Below are 6,933 nucleotides of genomic sequence, written 5' to 3' on the forward strand. Positions count from 1 at the left end.
TTTTCCTGTCCCTGTTCCCAAGCTCAAATTCACTCCTGACTCTTCCCACCAGCTGCTCACTGGCATGGGTACTTGTGGGTGTACCGTATGTCCATAAAAGCTCCTCTTTGCTGCCTCTCCCTCCTCATTTTCCCCCCTTTTCAGCTGTGAGTTGAGCATAGGACTCACTGTGAACATTTGCTGGTGTTTCACAAACTGTCTTCACCTCATTTTTCTTCAGTGTTGGTGTTCCCTCTGTTAAGAGTGTTTCTCACTCTTATGTTCCCCCTCTTCTGCTCTCTGCCATATGTATGTTCGTGTCCCAGTGCACGCTGACAGAGACTGACAGAGCAGAAGAGTCTTTCAGAGATGGCACCTCATTCAAGGCTCAGTTCAAGGTCAGGCTGGATGGGGGTCTGACCAAACACGTGTAAGATGAAGATGCTCATTGTGGAGTTCTTGGGCTAGGTGACATATTACAGTCCCTTACAACGCAAACTATTGAAAAAATACAGATACAGATACAATTCCTTTAACTTTTTATTACAGTTCAGTCCTAAATCCTATGGCTGGCCTCTAAGGAAGTTTCTGTCAGTGCTTGGAAGAAATCTGTTTCAAACTCAATGGACCTGAAACATTTTTACAGATGCATTAATGGTACCATATTACTGTTAGTATTGCTATGAACAGTTAGAGAACTAATAACTATGTTAGTTATCAAGGCCTAACAGTCACGGGTACTGCACTGGCATACCTCTGTTTTGTCAGATTATATTTCTGTAGCAATTCTGGAGAGCGTGCAACCACAGGGCAACAACCTTAGAGATAAATGTACGTGATTTAGAGCAAAAGGGTGGTATGCAGTACTGCCCCATCCTGCTGAGGGGCCCTGGTTTTTAAGGGATAGGGGAATGGTAGTGTCTTTCAACAAATGGGACCAGAATGATTGTATAGAGTTGTCATCATGATGACATGGGCCTATCATGATGACATAGTCTTGACATGTTGCAGAATTCTTAGCACTTCCTTATTGCTCTTTTCTGTGTCTCCTGCAGGTAATTAATACCTATAGAATGCTTTATTCCTGAGGTGGTAGGATCAAAATCTGACTTGGCAAAGAGAGGAATTACCAGGCTGACAAAATTTGTATCTAAACATTCGGTACTAGGATAAAGAGGGTGATCCAGAAAAAAACAGGAGGATGTTTGCTTTTGCACATCAGATAGTTCACAACTTTGTCTATGGAGCTCCATGACTCTGATTCTAGAATCACACAAGATATGATGCTGATGGATGAAATCTTTTTTCTGTGGGAGACTTGCAGCTCCTGTCATCCTGCTTCCTAAGATACATGTTTTTAGAAATATTGTACAAATATGACATAGGTTCCTGGTTACCAAACTTGGCTGCAGAACTGCTTGTCACAGGAAATTAGGAAGCCTGCCAGCTCTGAGATATCAGCTGTGAGATGTAGCTAAATGTTTTAGGTTTCATGTTGCTTTCTTTCTTTTCTGTTGAACTGTAAGGTTCTTAGCCTGCTTTATTTATTGCAGAGTGAATCTTTGTGAATGTCCTAGTTTAGGGCAAATTTGGGGAAAACCCCCTGAAAGGAGCCCCCAGGAAACCCCCACGGCCCCTCCCCACCCACCTGGTTCAGGGAAAAATTTCCTCTGAGAGGGAAGTGGAAAAGAACCTGTTTATTCAACAACAAAGCACTCCCCAACACCAAAACAATTAACACAAGATGACAACAAGACTCTTTCACCCCTCTGAAGAGCTGAACAAATCCAGAAGGTCTTTCCTGGGAGTGGTCGCCCGGGTCTGGACGCTGGGGATGGCTGCTGCAGATCACCAAATGCAGGCTCCTGGTGTTCCTTGGTGTTTCCCAGATCCCAGTCCAGAGCAGGTTGAATGATGTTCAGAAAGAGGAAAGGGAAAAAAAACAACAGTCCAGGGAAAGAATTGGACTGCTTAACCTAACTAGGAAGCAAAGCAAGAAAGCAAGAAAGCAGGCAAAGCAAGCAAGCCAAGCAAGCAAGCAAGCAAAGCAAGCAAGCCAAGCAAGCAAGCAAAAGCAAAGCCAGCCAGCCAGCCCTAGCCTTTTCTAGCTTTCCAGCAGACATGGGGGGAGGTGAACCAGATGATAACACAGCAAAACAAACCTTCACTTTCAGAGTCAGTTCTGAAAGCACAGAACATAATATCAAACGTAAACAGAACACACGATTGGAGATACAAACACCATAACAGTCACCCTAGGACAGTGAAGAACATGGCAAAATACCCCAACAGTTCCCTGAACAGTTCTCCATCTAAATAAAGAAGTAATTGAAAATGTGGGGTTTTTCTTTTAAAATTGCCTTTTCCCTTCAGAAAGAAAGAAGATGGGAGTCACATCCAGAATTCTGTATTTGAATCTGGCTTACAGACAATTCTCCCTTTGAAGGTAGTCATGCTGCTTTTCCCACATGAGCCACTCTGACAAGACTTGAAAACTGCTATGAGGACTTCTTTTCTGGTTTCACGCTTGTAGGTCTTGCAAATCTTTATAGCCACTTGTACTATAATGGTTCTGTTTCAGAACGTATGCTAAGCTTCTCATATATCATGAAGGTAAGGATTCAGGTGCATGTAGGCCAGTGGATATGGTTCTTCTTCCCGGCACAGGAGTAGGCTGACTTTGTGATAGGCAAATGATGCAATGAATTTGGGTGTATACTCAGGTAACACTGTTTAAAAGCAAGTACCTTCTACAGACATGTTTACTTTTCTGTAAAGCACAGAACTTAGACTTAAGTTCAGAATGTCTAGAATGTTCTGTAATTATTGTTTTATAATTTTTAAACTTTTAGCACTCTGGTAGTTCAAGCAGACTCCAGAAGGCTTTGCTGTCTTTCCTTACCATTTGATCTAACGTGCTGCAGAAGATAGAAACAGATAGATAGGAACAGATTTGTCATACATATTCTTGCTGTGCACTGTAATGTACAGAAAATTTCTAAGCTGTTTATCTTTGTTAGTATTTCCTTGGAGATGTAGCACAGTGGAGCAGTCAAAGAAACAGCAACTTCTGCTATGCCTTCCTAGAGCTGCTGGCTCTTGAAAGCTCTGGTAGCTGTGGGACACACAGAGAAAGCACCTTTCAGGTGCCTCTAGGGCAAGCAATGGAAAAGCCGAAATCTTTGTAGTGACAGCCATCTGGCCCACAGCTCATTTAATGGGGTAGTGGCAGCCACCCTCATGCTTCTTATTCTCTCTTGCACTCTGCTTAGGGCTTGTATCTTCCACTTTCTCTCCACCTTTTGTAATGCATGGAATTGAAGCACTAACAATGCAGGGAAAGATAAAGGGGTTCAAGCTCCTCTGTCTCACCTCATCTGTGAATGGAGAAGCTCCAGGAGAGGCTGGGCCTCTCTCTGACAAGATGTGCTTTACCAGCACCTTCAGATACAGCTGTTACTTCTTCTGGTCACTGTCTGAAACGGGAGGATTCAGCAATTTATCCAACCACCATCAATGGTGCTTATCTAGGGACTTTCCTGTCCTTCAGCAGTCACTGACATGGGACGTGTCATGTGCTCAGAGCCTTCCCATGGGCAGCAAGATCCTTCAGTAGGCACTAGCTGTAATGCGTATCACCAAGACAGCTGTTTTAGTAGACTTTCTAATGAACATATACAAACTGGAGGTGGAGTTTCCCCAATGTTTAGGTTTTTTTTCTCTTTAGGAGAGGTAGAACATATTTTCTTTCTCTCGGAAATAGTAAAATCATAGCATTATAAAAGTTGTCCTATACTATGCATTTTGACTCTTACAGCTATAATGGCTGACTGTCTGAAGTATTTGAGGGGTACTGAGGCATCTGATGGTGGATGTCACAATATACAACTTGCATCAAGGTGACTGCAGAAGAATAATTCCACAAGTACCTTGGCAAAATTTCAAACATTCAACATACATTTGAAGTGCCTGTATTTAAAGTTTGGTTTTGCAATTGATAAGATAGATAATCTTCTACCAATTCTGGAAGTAGAACTCAGTGCAGTATGCAGTTAAATTTTCTTGATTTATGTTGAGATCTGTTGGGTGATTTGATCTTCAATACATCTAAAGTGTTGAGTGAAAATTGGAGCACTTAATCTAACCAGGCAGTCCCAGTCAAACATTTCATATCTGCACCTGCATAGATCTTCCACACATCACAGCAGGAAGAACCTAGAAGATCCTGGGTAGGAATGTAAGAGGTATCATATGCCTGAAGCTTCTGCCCATGTATGGGGTTGCAAGGCCTTCTTAGTTTTAGAGGAAGAAAGGAAGTTCAAGCTGCTAGTAGGAAATTTCACCAGAACCATCCCCTCTTATTGTTGAATTTTCAGGTGATATTTGAAATTAATACTTCCTAAATCATAAGGGAACAGCAGAGTAAGAAAAAGAGGGAGGAATTTTATTTCTTTTCTGTTCTTCTAGGTAAAGGATGTGTATTCCTGGAATTTCTCTGATTTTAGCCTGGAAGTGAAACATGATCAGAGATGACCCAAAGAGAAAAAGTCATAAATGGAAAACCTTGCAAGCATAATTTAATTCTTCAGCTTAAAAAAAAGATGGTCTCTCGTAGTCCTTTTACATTAGGCAGCAATAGCTTGTAAGCAGCTCCAGTTACTATAATGCAAACTTGAACCATGAGGAAAAGATACAGTGTGATGATAGCACCAGTGATGATGTCTAGAGGAACATGCAGATGCATCAGCTCCATCAGTCCTACAGTAATCTTCAAATTATCTACAAATGATCTTCAGTGATCTACAAATGTTGTACCCAGTCCTTCTGTGGGGTAAAGGGACGAGTGGTGCTAAGGCAGCAGATCAGTTTCTGCAACTCCTCTAAAGCAGGTGCTTTAAAGTGTCTTCCAGGAGCAGAACAAACTACAGCTATAAAGTAAATAGAAGGCAGCTGGCATGTTTATGTAATAATTTTAACACTTCTGATCAAGAGGCTAAAAAGCCTGGTGCACCACAACATCCAATATGACAGAGCAGAACTGGTATCTTGGCTTTGTGTAAATCTGAGATAGCTGTTAAAAATGAGTAAGCTTCCAGAGGTAGGGTATTATAGGTAATTTCATCACATCCTCACCATTCCTTCTCCCAGAAACTGCTCCTTGCTTTGACTTTGGAGCATCATTAAGTTATTTTTTGCTGCGGGCTGGAAGTCAAGCAGCATCTTATGGTTCCCAAAATCAGGAGTTCACATGCTACCTGATCAGTTTTAGGTTCTAGGATGGAACTCAGCATAGATTTGATTTCCCATGCTGACAGAGATGTCTTGTCTGGGAAATGCATTTATATTTAATTATCCAGCTGTGCAATAAGGATGATAATAATTCGTATTTCATAGAGTGGTTAAGGATAGATGTGAATGTGCATAAAGCTCTCAGAGTTTTCACTGTGGACTTGAGAAAAAAATTCTGTTGTTTTATTAAGAAACAAGTCTGCTTATCTGGCTTTTATGCATACTTTGAGAGATACTAATACTAATATTAATACTAAAACCCAGGTAGAAACTGGATTCACAGATATGCGTTAAAATCTTCCTCCCCATGTCAGATACTGGATGCTAATGGTTAGCAATAAGCTGCTGTCACATTGGAGGAAATGTTTCCAGTTTGCACAATAAGGCTTTTCACTTGATATCTGAGGAATCTGTTTACTTGATGTTTGTCTCCCTTTTGATAGTGTGCTACTGTCAATCTTTTTCTAAGCTTAACACAAGGTCAGTAGCCCATTTTTGTCACAGCTCCTATAGGGAACTAGAGCTGGGAAAGATTGTGGTGAAGCAGGAATTTCACAATAATTGCTGAACTTGTATGTTCTCATGAGGTGTATAAAATTTAACAGAATATACTTGATTTACTATTTTCATACCCTGGAAATCATTTTGCCAATTGGTGATGCACAGCCTTGCAACCTTGTTGATGTATTATGATTGTGGTTCATTCTGACACGCACTCAGCAGCCACTGGAGAAGACAGTCTGTTTCTTCAAGCTGCATACAGCCTATGGTACCACCACCTTTTAAAAACGTGGGACGGATGTAAATCTGTTTTTAACCAGTGCGAGACGTTTGAAATTAAATGCAGCCGTCGATCTTTGGGATTTTGGAGCACGGTGCGTTACAAACGCCCGAATTTTGTTTGGTGCCACCACTGTGAGCCAGCAGAGGGCAGCCTGACATTTCATTTTAGTGTTGCTACCTTTAAAATAGATGCGCTGTCTTTCTGAAATTTAAACTTTTAAAGGATACTGTTAACAGACGTAGAGACTTCTATAGATAATGGCTATTGTACAAAGACAGTTTTGAAAGTCTGCTTTTGCTATATCATCAAAACCTGAATATTAAAATTTTAAATTCCCTAAGCAATACAGAAGCTGTGGAAATTGCTAAAGCTCACCCTATTTGCTTTCATCTGTCACATTTTCATAAGGTAGGCGATTTTTTTTCACATAGACCTTCAGAATTAATTAATAAAATGCACCTAAGTGTTGAAAAGTCCCGTAAAACAGTTGAATAGTATCCACATTACCAATCTGTTCTGTATAAACTTATTTTTAACTGTCAACTTGCTACAGATCATTCCAGAGCAAAATTTTATTATTTCAGTCAGGCACACACACACTTAGACTAAGATTTTTTTCTGCCCTTTGCCCCATATAATAATAGAATTGCAGATACTCACCTTCAGAAAACATAAAATTTAAAAGAAAAATCTGAATAGGTTTTGAAATTATTAATTCAGGCACAAACTATTTGTCACACAATCCATCTGTCTCAAGGAATGTATTAGAAAGTGAATATTCTGACAGGTCATAGCATCTTTCATCTGAAGTTCCCTAAATATTTCACATATATTAATTGAGATTCCTTCTAGTAGCAGAATTTTTTTATTATAACTAGTTT

This window comes from Taeniopygia guttata, chromosome Z (assembly GCF_048771995.1).
Source record: "Taeniopygia guttata chromosome Z, bTaeGut7.mat, whole genome shotgun sequence".
Lineage (NCBI taxonomy): Eukaryota > Metazoa > Chordata > Aves > Passeriformes > Estrildidae > Taeniopygia > Taeniopygia guttata.